Below are 18,341 nucleotides of genomic sequence, written 5' to 3'. Positions count from 1 at the left end.
GCATTGTCGTCCATAAAAATTCCATCATTGTTTGGGAACATGAAGTCTCTGAATGGCTGCAAATGGTCTCCAAGTAGATGAAAATAACCATTTCCAGTCAATGTTTGGTTCGTTCCATGTAAACATAGCCAATTATGGAGCCACCACCAGCTTGCACAGTGTCTTGCTGACAAATTGGGTCCATAGCTTCATGGGGTCTGCACCACACTTGAACCCTGCCATCAGCTCGTACCAACTGCCCTCGGGACTCATCTGACCAGGCTATGGCTTTCCAGTCATCTTGGGTCCAACCAATATGGTAATGAGCCCAGGAGAGGCACTGCAGGCAATGTGCTGTTAGCAAAGGCACTTGCATCAGTCTGCTGCCTTAGCAAATGCAGTCTGCTGCCGTAGCCCATTAATGCCAAATTTGGCCGTGCTGCCCTAACGGATACATTCTTCGTGCATCCCACATTGATTTCTGTGTTTATTTCACACAGTGTGGCTCATCTGTTAACACTGACAGCTCTACACATATCTTGCTGCTCATGGTCGTGAAGTGAAGCCCATCGGCCACTGCGTTGTCTGTGGTGATAGGTAATGCATGAAATTTGGAAGTCTTGACACAGTCTTGATTCTGTGGATTTCAGACTATTGAAGTCTCTAACGATTTCCAAAATGGAATGTCCCATGCACCTAACTCCAACTACCATTCCACGTTCAGCGTCTGTTAAATCTTGTCGTGTGGCTATAATCACATCGGAACCTTTTCATATGAATCACCTGAGTGCAAATGACTACTTCACCCTTTCATACCTTGTGTACGCGATACTACTGCCATCTGTATATGTGCACATCACTATCCCATGACTTTTGTCATGTCAGTGCACTGTTCAGATGGTAGAGAACTGTACAGACTGCTGCTGTCTGCAGCTTATGTGGAAGCAGGACTTAATTGTGAAAGTTAATTGTTGAATTAAGTGATCACCTCTAGCAGCCGGTGGCCAGGATTTTGGATAAAACCTGTGTACATGGTTTCTGAGGCTAGTTGCAGTAATGCTGTTTGATAGAAACCATTGAGGTTCACTTCCATTGGCTGTCATAATAAAATTGATTGGAACCTGGAAACTCAGTGTCAGTGTCTTCTGCCCTTAGCCCACTGATAAGGAATGGCTCTGGCTTCTGAAACATTTAAGAATAATAAAATATTGGTGATCTGAGAATTCTTCATTACTGTTCACATGCCACTGTTTAATAATAATAATAATAATAATAATAATGGAGCAAAATTAACTTTAATAAAAAAAACTAGTAGTTTTAATTGAATATTTCAACCAGTCACAAGACACACCTTCAGAAGTAATGGATAACTTGAAGGAAAACCTCAGTACAATAATGTATAGTTTCCACAGGCGAGATATTACTATCAGAAGAGATTTTAACCATGTCAGTAATGTAAAGGAACTTGGGATGAAGTAAAAATTGATGAGACTCTACAGAAATATACACCTAGCAAAACAGTTAAGTAGATCCCCCATCCCACAGGTATACAAACAGTATTATGAAGATATACCATAAAATAATGCCTTTTGCACAAGCCATGTAAAGTAAAATGTAGAACTGCAGACAGATCTAAAAATGGCTACCAGAAGGGCAATGTCTAGTCTTCAGACTTCTATTGTCAAATCTCTCACAAAACCATAAAGCATTTTTAAGTCTGACTATATTATAAAATCTAATATTTTAACACTTGTCCAAAACTGACACCAGATAAATATTAGCTGAAAACAGAATTCTGCTTCTGGTTAAACTTGACAGGGTCTTCAAGTCAGACAAATCCAAGTCAAATACTGTGTGTAATTTTCATTGACTGATAGAGAGGACGTGTTACCCTGACTGAAAGAAGTAATAATAATAATAATAATAATAATAATAATAATTCCCGTGGAGGCCCAGGAAAAGAATCGGCCTCCGGTATGTTCTGCCAGTTGTGAAAGGCGACGAAAAGAACAAACCACTAATAGGGCTAACCCCCCTTTTAGTGTGATTACTTGGTTCAGGACAGAACTAAAGAAGCCTCGGACAAGCGCCGTCATGGTCGGGGACGACGCTTGAACCCTATGCCCGCCCACAATGGTAACGACACTGGTAGCCAACTGTAAAATGATTTAAATCCAAATAGAGGTGTTTTGCAGGATATGCTTCCTGCAACCACCCTAGAAGGAAAACAAAGACAGAGGATGAGATGGTCAGATGAAGTTAACCGACACCTCATGTTCTGTTATTACCAATCAACAAACCTAGGAACCAACACAACTGGATACAGATCACAAGTATACACAACATTTATTACCAGATATCCGGAATTAAAATTTTTAACAGAACAACGACTAGCTGATCATATCCGTGTAATAATAAAAAATTACAGGATATCCCAGTCAGAATTAGAAAACATCAAACAACAAGTACAACAAATACTGGAACAAAATAATATGCAATTAGAAGAAGAAGAAAATACAGTAGTGGACTCAAACATCCCAGGGAAAACAAACAAAGAACAAAACGCGTCAATTAAACAACCAGAGGAAAACAAAATCTTAAGACAGCCACCAGAACAAGCACAAATAGAACACGAAGTGACACTCATGTTAGATATAGAAGAAAAAATTTCAGCTGACATATATAGAATACAAAGACACAAATAGAGACATTATACCATTCTTGCATAGACCACCAAATATCCCACAAGTCGAAACAACAATAAAAACTGTCAACACAATCATACACAACAAAATAAATGAAAAAACAACTATGGAAGAGTTACAACTACTGGTTTATATAGGAGCACTCACTACACTAAGTATACACACTACGCAGAGATCAGAACCAACCAACTCACAGAAGAAACCCACAAAACCAGCATGGCAACACAGGCTACAGATCAGAATAGAAAAACTGAGAAAAGACATCGGACAGCTAGCACAAATTATAAGAAATGAAATGTCAGAAAAAAAACGAAAAAGGTTAGGTAAAACCTCACAACAAGAAGCGATTGAGCAATTAGATGAAAAGAAGCAGAAATTACAAGCATTGGCCAAACGACTTAGAAGATACAAAAAAAAGTGAAAATAGAAGGAAACAAAACCAAACATTCAACACAAACCAAAAGAGATTTTACCAAACAATAGATAACACACACATTAAAATAGACAATCCATCAAACATAACAGACATGGAACACTTCTGGAGCAACATATGGTCAAACCCGGTACAACATAACAGGCATGCACGGTGGATACAAGCAGAAACAGACTCATACAAGATGATACCACAAATGCCTGAAGTGATAATTTTGCAACATGAAGTCACTCGAGCAATTAGTTCTACGCACAGTTGGAAAGCCTCTGGAAATGATAAAATAGCAAATATTCTGGCTAAAGAAGTTCACCTCAACACATTCACATCGAATTAAATTATTTAACAGTTACATTGCAGACCCATACACATTCCCTGATACACTTACACATGGAATAACCTATCTGAAACCTAAAGATCAAGCAAACACAGCAAACCCAGCTAAATATCGCCCCATAACATGCCTACCAACAATCTACAAAATATTAACTTCAGTCATTACACAGAAATTAATGACACATACAACACAGAACAAAATTATAAATAAAGAACAAAAAGGCTGCTGCAAAGGAGCACGAGGATGTAAAGAGCAACTGATAATAGATACAGAGGTGACCTATCAAGATAAAACTAAACAAAGGTCGCTACACTACGCATACATTGATTACCAAAAACTTTTGATAGTGTACCCCGCTCATGGTCACTACAGATATTGGAAATATACGAAGTAGATCCTAAATTGATACAGTTCCTAAACATAGTAATGAAAAACTGGAAAACCACACTTAATATCCAAACAAATTCAGATAATATCACATAACAGCCAATACAGATTAAGCGTGGAATATACCAAGGAGACTCATTAAGGCCTTTCTGGTTCTGTCTTGTCTTAACCCACTATCCAACATGCTAAATAATACAAATTATGGCTATAATATTACTGGAACATACCCACACAAAATCACACATTTGCTATAAATGGATGATCTAAAACTACTGGCAGCAACAAATCAACAACTCAACCAATTACTAAAGATAACAGAAGGATTCAGCAATGATTTAAGTATGGCTTTTGGAACAGACAAATGTAAGAAAAATAGCATAGTCAAGGGAAAACACACTAAACAAGAAGATTACATGTTGGATAACCACAGCGACTACATGGAAGCGATGGAAAAAACAGATGCCTATAAATATCTAGGATACAGACAAAAAATAGGAATAGATAATACAAATATTAAAGAAGGACTAAAAGAAAAATATAGACAAAGACTAACAAAAATACTGAAAACAGAATTGACAGCAAGAAACAAGACAAAAACTATAAATACCTATGCTGTACCAATATTGACCTACTCATTTGGAGTAGTGAAATGGAGTAACACAGACCTAGAAGCACTCAATACACTTGCACGTTCACAATGCCACAAATATAGAACACATCACATACATTCAGCAACAGAAAGATTCACATTAAGCAGAAAGGAAGGAGGAAGGGGATTCATCGTCATAAAAAACCTACATTATGGACAGGTAGACAATTTAAGAAAATTCTTTATAGAACGAGCAGAAACTAGCAAAATACACAAAGCAATCACTCATATAAATACATCAGCTACACCACTGCAATTTCATAACCACTTCTACAACCCTTTAGATCACATAACATCAATAGATACAAAGAAAGTAAATTGGAAAAAGAAAACACTACATGGTAAGCACCCGTATCATCTAACACAGCCACACATCGATCAAGACGCATCCAACGCATGGCTAAGAAAAGGCAATATATACAGTGAGATGGAAGGATTCATGATTGCAAAACAGGATCAAACAATAAACACCAGATATTACAGCAAGCATATTATTAAAGATCCCAATACCACAACAGATAAATGCAGACTTTGCAAACAACAAATAGAAACAGTAGACCACGTCACAAGCGAATGTACAATACTAGCAAGTACAGAATACCCCAAAAGACATGACAATGTAGCAAAAATAATATATCAACAGCTTGCCATACAACATAAACTAATAAAACAACATGTTCCCACATACAAGTATGCACCACATAATGTACTGGAGAAAGATGAATACAAATTATACTGGAACAGAACCATTATAACAGATAAAACAATACCACATAACAAACCTGACATCATACTCACCAATAAAAAGAAGAAATTAACACAACTAATCGAAATATCCATATTCGATACAACAAATATACAGAAGAAAACAGGGGAAAAAATTGAAAAATACCTCCAACTGACTGAGGCAGCCAAGGACATGTGGCATCAGGATAAAGTTGACATTGTACCAATTATACTATCAACTACAGGAGTCATACCACACAGTATCCACCAGTACATCAACGCAATACAGCTACATCCAAACATATGTATGCAACTATAGAAATCTGTAATTATTGATACATGTTCAATTACCCGAAAGTTCCTAAATGCAATGTATCATATACCGTACAGTTAAAAGGAAGTCACACTTGATCAAGGTCCGCATCACTTTCCATTTTTAACCAGACATAACGTCTGAGACAGGAAAAAGAAATAATAATAATTGTATAGAGACAACAGAACAAATCCACAGAACCAGCAGCCTGTTATCACTCACAACTATCTGTAAGTTCATACTGTACCAGATTTGTGTGTGTTCTTAGCAGTTTGTACTGTACCAAATTTGTGTGTTTTATTAGCTTTGCCCTTAACCATGATTACCCACAAATCCATTGGGCAGAGACTGGAAACACTAAATACCACTCCCGTGGAACTACACCCTATATTGCTCAGCATTGTAATTGTACATGATGAACCCAACTTTACTAACAAAATTTTGTAAGTTGTTAAGGGATATTTTCTGAGCATTTTTTCATAAGGGACCCACAATGTTTGATAGCTCATTACTGAGTAATAATGTAATTATGATGTATTTTGTTTGTCACCCCATTTACTTTTGTTTCTGCAGAAATAACTTCATAACATTAAAAAAGCCTACAGTATGAATTCACTAAAATATACAACACAAAACTCAAGTTTCTCATAGGCATCTACATGAAGATGCAAAAACTTTAAAATTTCGTTGCCATCACTGCAGGAACAGCTGAGCATAGTATCTGCGTGCACTCTTTTATTTTGTTCAGTGAACCCATTCACAAAGTTCAGTAAACATATCCCTACTGCTGTGAATCACTGTTCACGTACAACTAACACTGCCAGAAAAACAAACCTGAGACAGAACCAGACAGAGCCAAATGCAGACTGAGAGTAAAGAGTAAAGTGGGCATTACTGTCGTCATGGAGGTCTCCAGTGCCATATTTTAGATGGCCATCTTTCCTTGGGCATCCTTCTAAGATGTCCATACCATGTTAACCATTTATTTTCACTTGCCTCTACAATATCCATTGTAACTCTGATCTGTTCTGGTAACACTTCATTTCTTATTTTGCCACTTCTTGTTACACTATGTGAGCAGAAGTATCCGGACACCTGTCTGAAAATGACTTAAAAGTTCATGGCGCCCTCCATCGGTAATTCTGGAATTCAATATCCTGTTGGCCCACCCTTAGCCTTGATGACAGCTTCCACTGTCGCAGGCATACATTCAATCAGGTGGTGGAAGGTTTCTTGGGGAATGACAGCCCATTCTTCGTGGAATTCTGCACTGAGGAGAGGGTGTCAATGTTGATCAGTGAGGCTTGGCACAAAGTCGGCATTCCAAAACATCCCAAAGGTGTTCAATAGGATTCAGGTCTGGACTCTGTGCAGGCCAGTCCATTACAGGGATGTTATGGTTGTGTAACCACTCCCCCACAGGCCGTGCATTATGAACAGGTACTCGATCGTGTTGAAAGGTGCAATTGCCATCCTCGAATTGCTCTTCAACAGTGGGAAGCAAGAAGGTACTTACAACATCAATGTAGGCCTGTGCTGTGATAGTGCCACACAAAACACCAAGGGGTGGAAGCCCCCTCCATGGAAAATGCAACTACATCATAACACCACTGCCTCCAAATTTTACTGTTGGCACTACACACACTGGCAGATGACATTCACCGAGCATTCGCCAAACCCACACCCTGCTGCCAGATCGCCACATTGTGTACTGTCATTTGTCACTCCACACAATGCTTTTCCACTGTTCAGTCATCCAATGTTTACGCTCCTTACGCCAAGTAAGGCGTTGTTTGGCATTTGCCAGCATGATGTGTGCCTTATGAGCAGCCACTCAACCATGAAATCCAAGTTTTCTCATCTCCTGCCTAACTGTCATAGGATCCTGATGCAGTTCGAAATTCCTGTGTGAATGGTCTGGATAGATGTCTGCCTATTACACATTGTGACCGCCTTCAGCTGTCGGCGGTCTCTGTCAGTCAACAGATGATGTCAGCCTGTACGCTTTTGTGCTGTACATGTCCCTTCTCATTTCCACTTCACTATCACATTGGAAACAACCTAGGGATGCTTAGGGGTGTGGAAATCTCACATACAGATGTATAACACAAGTGACACCCAATCACACGTGATGACGTTCGAAGTCTGTGAGTTCCGCGGAGCGCCCCATTCTGCTCTCTCATTAAGTCTAATGACTACTGACATCACTGATATGGAGTACCTGGCAGTAGGTGGCAGCACAATGCACCTAATATGAAAAACGTATGTTTTTGTGGTTGTCCGGATACTTTTGATCACATAGTGTACTTCACAACTTCATCACCGAAACTCCACTTCCATTTCTTGTAATTTCATCTCATTTATTCTGGAAACTTTCCACAGTTGAGCACCATAGAAAGCAATGTTCTCAACTATAGTTTTGTATATCCCGCTTTTCAAATTATTTGGTGTTGTTTGATTCCAACATCTCCGGCGGTACACCGCAAGGTTACCGCCCTTCGATAGTGCCATTTTCGCGCTAATCGAAGTGCTAGGGGTTACAGGTGCCAGCCAGCCAGCAGCAGCAGCAGCAGCAGCAGCAGCAGCAGCAGCAGTAGTAGCAGCAGTTCCCGGTCCCGGCCTGCAGCAGTGGTCCCGCAGCCAGCCAGCCAGCCAGCCAGCCAGCCAGCCAGCCAGCCAGCCAGCCAGCCAGCCAGCCAGCCAGCCAGCCAGCCCTCCGGTGGCAGCAGCAGTCCAGCCAGCAGCAGCAGCAGCAGCAGCAGCAGCCGCCGCCGCCGCCGCCGCCGCCCCGGCCCCGTCCGCGGCAGCAGCGTCCCTGCCTCTCGCCGTCGCCGTCGCCGTCGCCGTCGCCGTCGCCGTCGCCGTCGCCGTCGCCGTCGCCGTCGCCGTCGCCGTCGCCGTCCGTCGTCTCCCAGTGTGTGTCCTGTCCTTTTAGTGCTGTGTTTTTCTTTCTTCTTCTTGTCGTCATGTCCGCCCCCACCACCACCGTCACTACTACCACCACCGCCATCGTGTATACGTCCCCTTCCGCCGCCTCCACCACTATCACTTGGTGTGCCCAGTCCCACCCCCCTCCTTCCATCCCTCCCCTCCTCTCTATCCCTTCGCCCTCGCTCTTTGTCGCCCCCTCTCCCGCCTCTTCCTCTCGTTCTGATCCTTTCCCCCCACTCCCCCAGCCTGTCACTGCAGCTCCGGCTAGGGTGGTGGCCCGTCGGGCCACTGCCCACGCCCAGCTCTCCCCGTCGCCATCGCCATCGCCATCGCCATCGCCATCACCGCCGCCACCGCCACCGCCACCACCGTCATCATTGTCACCATCACCATCACTGCCACATTCGCCTGCACCGTCACAGTCACTATCTCCGGCGCCGACTGCTGCGTCCGTGCCGGGACCTGTCCCTTCCCGCCACCTCCCCATCGTTCCCGTCCCTCATGTCACCACCCGCCCATCTGCCGCTGTCAAACGCCCTAGTGGCGCCTCCACTTCCTCTGCTCCTAAAAAGGCTCCACCCCGCCCCCCATCCCCACCCCAAAATGCCATGGACGTCTCCTCACCAGGCCCCGCTCCCTCCTCCTCCTCCTCCCCACCCGGTCTCTACAAATATCTCCTGTCTCGTCCCGATCCTTCCTTCCTCGAGGCCCGGAATCTCTCCCTCCTCCTCCGCCAACATTTCCCTGGCGCCCCCATCTCTCTCCTTACTCCCAGACGGGATTCTGTTCTTATCTCCTCCCCCAGCCCAACCCTCCATACTGACATCCTCTCCCGCCTCCCCATCACCCGTTTTGGTCCTCACACCTCCCTCACCCCTGCTCCCTCCCCATCTCTTACCCGCCAACCCCAACCCCCGCGTCGCCCGCCGACCCTCACCGCCGTGATCACTCGGCTTAGCCCGTCGATCACGGAGGAGGAGGTGCTGGCGGAGCTGAAGGCCCATCCCACCCTGGAGGTGCGGGCAGTCCGCCGCATTTTCAACGCGACCGGCCCCACCCGCCTTATGCGGGTTTTCTCTGAGGACGCCCCCTCCATTGACCGTCTCCTGAAGGAGGGTGCCCTCCTCTTCAATCAACGGTACAAGGTCGACCCCTCCCATTCCCCCCCTCAATCCCTGCGCTGCCAGAGATGTCTGCGCTACAATGCACATCCAACAGCAGAGTGCCGCGAGGCCCCCACCTGCCCGCATTGTCGGCAAGCGCACTTCCTCCGGCAGTGCCCCAACCTCCAATCCCCTCCCTCCTGTAATACCTGCAGCCTCCCCCACCCCACCTACTCCCAAAAGTGTAAAGCCCGACCCCCTCCCACCACTCCTGAACTCACCGTACCTGTCCGTCCCCTAGACACCCCCACCCCTCCTGGCAATTCCCTTCGTCCCCCCCCCACTGCTGAGGACATCATCAGGTTCCTCACCATTGTCCTCCAAAACGTCCATCCCTTTCAGCGCCCCCACACCTTACAACAGATCTCCCTCGCCGCCCGTTCCATATTCCACCTTAAAATGTACGCCACCTTTTCCAATAACCAGGCCCATTTCACCTTCTCCCGCCTTGACACCCTCGTATAAGTCCTTATCATGGCGTGACAGCATCGTATCCTTTTCAACAATATCCGCTCCCTTCCCGCCAACAAGCACCTCTTCCTACACACCCTTGCTACCCACCGCGTGGATGCCTTCCTCCTCAATGAAACCTTCCTCCAACCCCACCACTCCATCCACACCTCCCCCTATCTCCTCCACCGCTCCAATAATCCCCTCCCAGTTGCGCGTGGCGGAGTTGCCATTGGCCACCACCGCCAGATCCCCGTTCGGCTCCAGCCTCTCCTTCCCGACCCCACCGAACACCTGATCCTTAGTCTCTTCTTCCCCGGCCTTACCATTACCTGTGCCACCATCTATGTCCGCCCCAACGCCCCTCTTCCTTTCGACTTCCTCTCCCACATCGACCGTACCTTCTCCTCCTATGTGATCGCCGCCGACCTCAACATCCATAGTCGCTCCGCTGCCCAGTTAGGGCGGTGGCATCGGTTCCTCTCCTCCCTTCAAGGCGACCTCATCCCCATCCTCCAGCACACCCGTCCCGAATCCAACTCCACTCCCGATGTTATCCTCTCCTCCCCCAACCTCCTTGGTCGCATTACGGTGGATGTCCTGGAGCCTATTGGTAGCGACCATCTCCCTGTCCTCCTCACCGTTTCAGACGGCCGTCGCCCCCGCCCCGACCCTCGTCATGACCCTCCCCCTAAGTACATCCATGACTATTCCCGTGCCAACTGGAATGCCTACCGGGATACCCTCTCCACTCAGGTCGATAGCCACCCTCTCACCTACCGCCGTCCCGATGATGTCACCCATGCCGCCTCCTTTCTCCAGCAGACCTTGTCTGAGGCCGTGGAGGCCCACGTCCCTACTGTTGCCATCCACCCCCACCGTCCTACCTTACCACCACAGGCCGTCCTCCTCCTCCGTGAATCCCGTCGTCTCTACCGTGCCTTCCTCCGCACGCGTGACCCGGACACCCTACGACGCCACCGGCAACTACAGCGACACATTCGACATTTGCTCGCGGCCAAGAAACGCCAGGACTGGCGACAGACATGCACCCGTTTAAATGCTACCCTCCCTATAAACTCGTCCAAGTTCTGGACCGCCTTCCGTTGCCTTACCGGAACTAAACCCTCCCCCTACTATCCTCTTCTCCACGATGATCACCCCTTCCCTGACGCCCTTAGTAAGGCCAATCACTTTGCCTCCTACCTGTCCGATGTGTTTTCCATCCCTGATGATCCCCAGTTCGATTACTCCCTCTTCCCAGATATCCGCGATCGAACTGACACCTCTGTCCCTCCCCTCGCTCCTGGTTTCCAGTACTTGGACAACATTCCACACACGGACCTTAATGCCCCCATCACCACACAGGATCTCATCAATACACTCCGCACCAAACGCAACACCGCTCCTGGTCACGATCGTGTCACCTACCGTCACCTTCGTGAAGCTCCTGTCTCTTTTCTCTCCACCCTGGCCAGGCTCTACAATGTAGTCCTGTCCACCGGTTACTACCCCGACCTGTGGAAAACCTCCCGTATCCTCATGTTCCTCAAACCTGTCAAACCGCCGTCCGCCGCCTCCTCCTACCGTCCCATCAGCCTTACCTCGGTCTTCAGCAAGGTCCTGGAATCTATCCTCACCCGCCGCATCCACCAGCATCTCCGCCAGCACCGCCTCCTCCCCGTTACCCAGTGTGGCTTTCGGCCGTCCTTCTCTTCCGACGATCTTCTCCTTCACCTCACTCATCTCCTTTCCGAACAGCTCAATTCCCGTCGCTCCGCAATATTCCTCTCTCTTGACCTCGAACGCGCATATGACCGCGTATGGCATTCCGGTCTCCTCTTCAAGCTCCAAACCTTCGCCCTTCCCATTAACTACGTTCGTCTGATCGGTTCCTTTCTCTCCCGCCGTCCTTCCCATGTCACCATCCATAATACCGATTCCTACATCTTTTTCCCCTCCGCCGGTGTGCCCCAAGGCTCCGTCCTCTCCCCCCTTCTGTACTTGTTGTACACGGCGGATATGCCGCCGCCGTCACCCCCCGTCCACCTTCTCCAGTTTGCCGATGACACCGCCTTCCTTGCCCTTGCCCCCACCCTGCAACGCTCCCAATACCTTCTCCAATCCCATCTTGACCGGTTCACCGCTTGGTGCAACCAGTGGTTGCTCAAGGTCAATCCTTCCAAAACCCAGGCGATCATTGTAGGCAAAACCACTCCCTCCTTCCGCCTCCTTGATTTCTATCTCACCGTTTATGGCCGTCCCATCGCTCTCACCCCCACCCTTAAGTACCTTGGCGTCACCCTCGACCGTCGCCTCTCCTGGACTCCCCATCTCCAGACAATCCAAGCCAAGGCACGTTCCCGACTCCGTCTCCTCAAGCTCCTTTCCGGCCGGACGTGGGGTCTGGACCCCTCCACCATCCTATACACCTATAAGTCCCTTATCCGCCCTATCCTCTGTTACGCCCATCCAGCCTGGATCTCCGCCCCCCCTTCCTTTTATAAATCCCTCCAAATCCTTGAACGCCATGCTCTCCGCCTTGCCCATCGCATCCGTCTCCCTTCCCCCACGCGGATCCTGTATGACCTTATCCCCTTCCCCCACCTCCTCCTCTTCCTCGAAAGGATACGAATCCTATACACCTCCCGCAAACTCGATCCACCTCACCCGCTCGTCTCCCCGGTCCTCTCCCACCCCCGCCCGCTGCCGCGCCTGTACTGCCATGTCCCACCCGGTCTCCATCTCTCCACCCTCCTTACCCTCTCCCAAGGTGGCTTCCGCCAGCTCCCCCTCCCTGATGATGTCCTCCTCCCCTGCATCTACCCCTCCTATCAACTTTGATCCTCCCCCCCCCCTCCTGTGTCCTTTCCTTCAGGCACCCTCCCTCCCCCCCCTTTTCCCTTCCCTTCTCTTTCCTTTCCCCCCTCCCTCCTACCCTCTCCTCCGGGCTTCACTCCCCCTTCCTCCCTCCCCCTCTCTCCTTTGCCCATGGCATCTCTGCTCTCCCCTCTCCCATTTCCCCTTCCTCCTCCTCCACCTCCTCTCTTGGCAGGTCCCCGGACTCGTACACGCTGAGTGGACATTCGCGCGCCGGAGATCATCGCCATCAGTGTCTCGTGAGTGCCGTCGTGTTTCGTGTTCAGTGTTCCCGTCATACTCCATCGTTCACCTGTGCCATCGCCATCTTCAGTGTTAGTGCGTCGTGACAACAGTTTGTAGTGAATTTTCGTCAAGTGTGAACGGCTCTGTGTTTGTCTTTATGTGTCTACTGTTTTATTACCCACCGTTATGTCACATTTGTGTATTCTTTCTGTTCTATCTTTATCTCCTCTACGGCTGAAGAGCGGCGTACCATGCTGCTGACAGCCTGCCTGTTTGTACGGGTTTGAAAATAACAATAAAGAAAAAAAAAAAAAATTGATTCCGAATAATAGAGTTTAGCAGCTTAATTCACACCTTTCCCTTTCCTATTCTATGCTTTATTTCTTTATTGATTCCACCTTCATCCAAAATGATTGTCCATAAGTATTTATATGATTGACTACACTTTACTGTGGATCCATCATCCATAACAAGATCCCTTCCTGTATCTCCCACAACGAAGTATTCTGTCTTTGTAAAGTTAATTTTCATGCCCCACTGCTCATATTCTTCTTTAAGCTTTCTTAACATGTATGACACATCCTCATCTTCCTTAGCAAAAGTGACATGATTGTCGGCGAAATATGGGGAGAAAAGGATGTCATCACCTACTCAATTCCCATGTTTTTGCACTTTCTTATCCAATTTTCAAAAATACAGGGAGTACATAAAGACCGGGAACACTTTCAATTATCTATTGCACAAGAACCAAACATTATACATATAGCATACATATGTCATTTTGAAAAGAAACCCTGAACGGTTTAGTTTTGTTTTTCCATGTATACTGCCACAGACTAGTTTGGTAATTTGCCGATAATGAGCGACTACACCATAACACCACTGCCTCCAAATTTTACTGTTGGCGGAAACATGGCGAGTTCAGGTGTGGATCAAGCTTTCTGTGTGTTGGAGTTCGACAAAAAAAAGTATGCTACAGCTGTTCATCAGATATTGAGAACCAAGTACGGTAAGAAGCCACCAACAAGGAAGGCCATTTACCACTGGCACAACAAATTCATTACGTCAGGTTGCTTGTGCCCGGCAAAGAAAAGCGGACGTCCCAGTGTGAGTGAAGTGAATGTGGAGGGACATTCATAAGGAGTCCAAAGAAATCGGTGTGTTGTGCATCCTGTGAACTCGAAATGGTTCCAATGACAGTGTGAAAGTCCTGCATGTGAAGTTCGTGGGTACCTGAACACGGAGCTGCTGCATCGATGGATCGGCCGTGCTACAGAAGGGGACAGCTGTTTCACGAAATGGCCTCCCCGATCACCAGATCTCACTCTGTGTGACTTTTTTCTGTGGGGACACATTAAAGATCTGGTGTATGTACTGCCTCTACCACCTGATGTAGCAGAGCTCCAGGAGAGAATACAGGAAGCGACTGTCACAGTCGACGATGCCATGCCGGCATGGCTATGGCAAGAATTCGGTTACCTTATTGACGTGTGCCGAATCACTCATGGTTTGCATATCGAATGTTTGTAAAAAAACCTTTCAGAGTTTCTTTTCAAAATGCAATATGTATGACATCTGTACAATGTTTAGTTCTTGTGCAAAAAATAATTGAAAGTGTTCCTGGACTTTATGTACACCCTGTATTTTAAAGAGGGTAGGCACTAAGCAGCATCTCTTGCTAACCTTAAGTTTCTGTGAGAGTAACTTCCCAACTTTAACACAACAAGTAAGCTTTCTAAAGCATTGTACATAACATTTATGAATGTTCTGGTTGTTCCTTGCTTCCCACATTCTACAAAGTGGTACATTGTTGTAGGTCTTCTGCAAGTCTGTAAAAACCATCTCTCTCCAAGTCACGGGCCTGTTGCTCGCCAGTCACCTGTCTAATGGCGCAGATATTATTGATACAAAACCTTCATGCCTGAAAGCCACTCTTTTCTTCTACTTCCTCAGTTTCTTTCTTACTTCTAGTTTTAAGGGTATTACCATATAGAGTCTGTATAGAATTGAGAACTGTGATGCCTCAGTAAAGCAATCATTGATGCTTCCCTTTTTAAATACATTTGTGATGAACCCTTCTTTAAACTTGATAGGGATTTCCTCTCCACTAAGACAGAGATTAAATAGCTTTGCAAGATGTTCAAACAACATGTTTGGCCTAGTCTTCAATAACTCCATATATACAGTTCCAGAACCTGGTGCTTTGTCATTTTTGAATTGTTTAACTGTATCCTGTACTTCCAGTGTTGTTATCTCCTGGATTTCTGTGTCATGTACATTGCCTGCAAAGGGGCATATATCATGAAATTTGGATCAATCTTCTTAAACAGTTCTTTGTAGTATGTCTTCCCTCTATCTATACTCATCAGCTGTGAGTTTATACTACTTCTGTCCTTTATTCATAGCTGTCTTATCATCTTCTTTACTTATTTGTACTTTTAACTTCCTGTGCAGTTATTAATTTCTATACATTTAAAGTCCCACACAGCATTTTTTTTGTCTGATTACTGCTTTCTTTGCCCCTCATGTCAGTGTTACATACCTGCTTCTATAATCAGTCTTATTGCTTGTAAGCCATCTGTTATAGGCCTCCATATACTCCTTCACTTTTGCAGCGGTATAATCATCCCACCAATCATTTCAAATTTGCCAGACATGTTCTCAGGTACTCCAAGACTTTCAAAGGCAGCATCATGAGTAGCTCTCACAATTGTCTTATACACTACTTCCACTGTTGTATCATCAGTCTGATGTAGCTTCTCATTCAATCTCAGCTTCTATAAGAAGACAATTGAAGGATCCTGCAGTAAATTTAAATTATACTGTGGTTGGTCCAGTTTCTCTCTATTCTTGTTCGTTATTTGATTTACCAGTTATTCTTCAGCACCTTTCTGTAGCACCACATTTCAAAAGCTTCTGTTCTCTTGTCTGAAATGTTGATTGTCCATAATTCTCTTCAGTGCAAGGCTATCCTCCAGACAAATACTTTCAGAAAAGACTGAGTGAAGTGGCACAATGGTTGGCACACACAACTTGCATTTGGGAGGATGATGGTTCAAATCTGTTTCCAGCCATTCAGATTTAGGTTTTCGGTGATTTCCCCAAATTGCCCCAAGTAAATGCCAACATGGTTCCTTTGAAATGGCATGGCCAATTTCTTTCCCAGTGACCTTGACCTTGACAGTGTGTTAAACTCTAATCTTTCCTCCTTTCTTCCTTCAGAAAAGACTCACAAACACTTAGATTTAAGTTCGATGGTAGCAAATTTCATGAAACATGTTTTTAGGAAATGTCAGTGGTCATAAAAATGATTAAAAACATAACACAGTCTATACTACATAACACAGTTTATTTTAAAAAAAGGGTGACCAGTTTCAACTAATATCTGACCATACTCAGACCGTTACATACTCCATGCACACTGGACTCGCATTCGGGGGGAAGACGGTCCAATCCCGTCTCCGGCCATCCTGATTTAGGTTTTCTGTGATTTCCCTAAATCGTTTCAGGCAAATGCCGGGATGGTTCCTTTGAAAGGGCACGGCCGATTTCCTTCCCAAGCCTTCCCTAACCCGAGCTTGCGCTCCGTCTCTAATGACCTCGTTGTCGACGGGACGTTAAACACTAACCACCACCACCACATACTCCATACTGACTGCTGGAGCTGATGGCGTGGAACACTAACTGCTCTTGTCTAGTGTGAAGAACAACTGCTCTGTTTTTAAAATAAAATATTTTATGAGTCTAGAGTGTTTCTATTTTATTTTTAATAACAGATTTCTCTTTCTCAGAAATGCTCTTCTTGCTATTGCCAGTCTGCATTTTATATTCTCCCTACCTTGGCCATCATCAGTTATGTTGCTGCCCATAGTAGAATCTAGAACATTTTCTGAAGTGATATCTTAGGAACTGTATTGTGCCCGATGACCTCTTTTATTGCACATGAATAGATTCCAAGAGCTCTTATTACTTATTTTGATTAGATGCTGTGGTGAGTCAGTCTATTGTGACCGCTGCGCAACGGGAGAGTGAATGCCACCTGTTGGTGTTTCGAGCACATAACATGGTAAGAAAATTATGTAAGTGGAGCAGAGATGAATGGGCAATCTTTGTTGTGATGATATGGTGACAAATGGTGAAATCCTCTGACATAAGCGACTTTGACAAAGACTAAATTTTTATGGCCCAACAGCTTGGAATGAGCATCTCGGTAATGGCAAAGTTTGTCAGCTGTTAGTTTGCTACTGTTGTGAACATGCACAGGAAGTTGTTGATAGTGAAACTACAATTACGTAACGAGATGTTGGCCGTCCACACCTCATCACAGGATGTGCAGGCCTCTGACCACCTCGTTCTGTGCTGAGGCATGGAGATCAGGGGCTTACCCACTCTGTAAAACAGGGTATATGGTGCTCTGTTGTAAATCTGAAGACAGAATACAATGCTGGTGGAAGCGCAAATGTTTTAGAGCACACGAGCGCACCATTCAGTGCACATTTTTGAACATGGGGCTCCACAGCAGATAACCCCCTACATTTTCCCATGTTGACCCATTGGTATTGCCAGTTAAGATTACAGTAGGCATGAGAGCATCAAGATGAGACCATGAATCAGTGGAAATGTGTCGCTTGATAAGATGAATCACATTATTGTTTCTCCAGGTTGACAGTTGTGTCTGGATACACTGTCATCTGTGTGAATGAGTGCTCGCAATATATAGAGCCATGTATAGAGGCCAAAGGTGGCAATATTACACTATGGGGGACATCCATTTGGGCTCCCATGGAACCTGCAGTACTAATTGGTTTCATCGTGAAGGCTGTAGACTATGTAGACATTATTGTGGACCATCTACATCCCTTCATGCATGATGTCTTCTCCAATGGCAATGACGTCTTCCATCAGTATAATTGTTGACATCACAAGGCCAGAATTATGCTACATTGGTTTGAGGAGCAAGATAGTGAACACGCATTGAGGTTTTGTCCACCAATTTCACCTGATTTGAACCCTATGGAACATATCCCGGATACTATCGAGTACCAGATCCTTGTCCACAAACCACTGGTCTGTAATTTACTGGAATTGCATGATGTGTGTAGACATCAAGTGCTGCATACCTCCAAAAACCTACCAAGGACTTTTCAAATCCATACCATGCATAAT

The sequence above is a fragment of the Schistocerca americana genome, chromosome X (genome assembly GCF_021461395.2).
Source record: "Schistocerca americana isolate TAMUIC-IGC-003095 chromosome X, iqSchAmer2.1, whole genome shotgun sequence".
Classification (NCBI taxonomy): domain Eukaryota; kingdom Metazoa; phylum Arthropoda; class Insecta; order Orthoptera; family Acrididae; genus Schistocerca; species Schistocerca americana.
Note: the sequence above shows the minus strand (reverse complement) of the source record.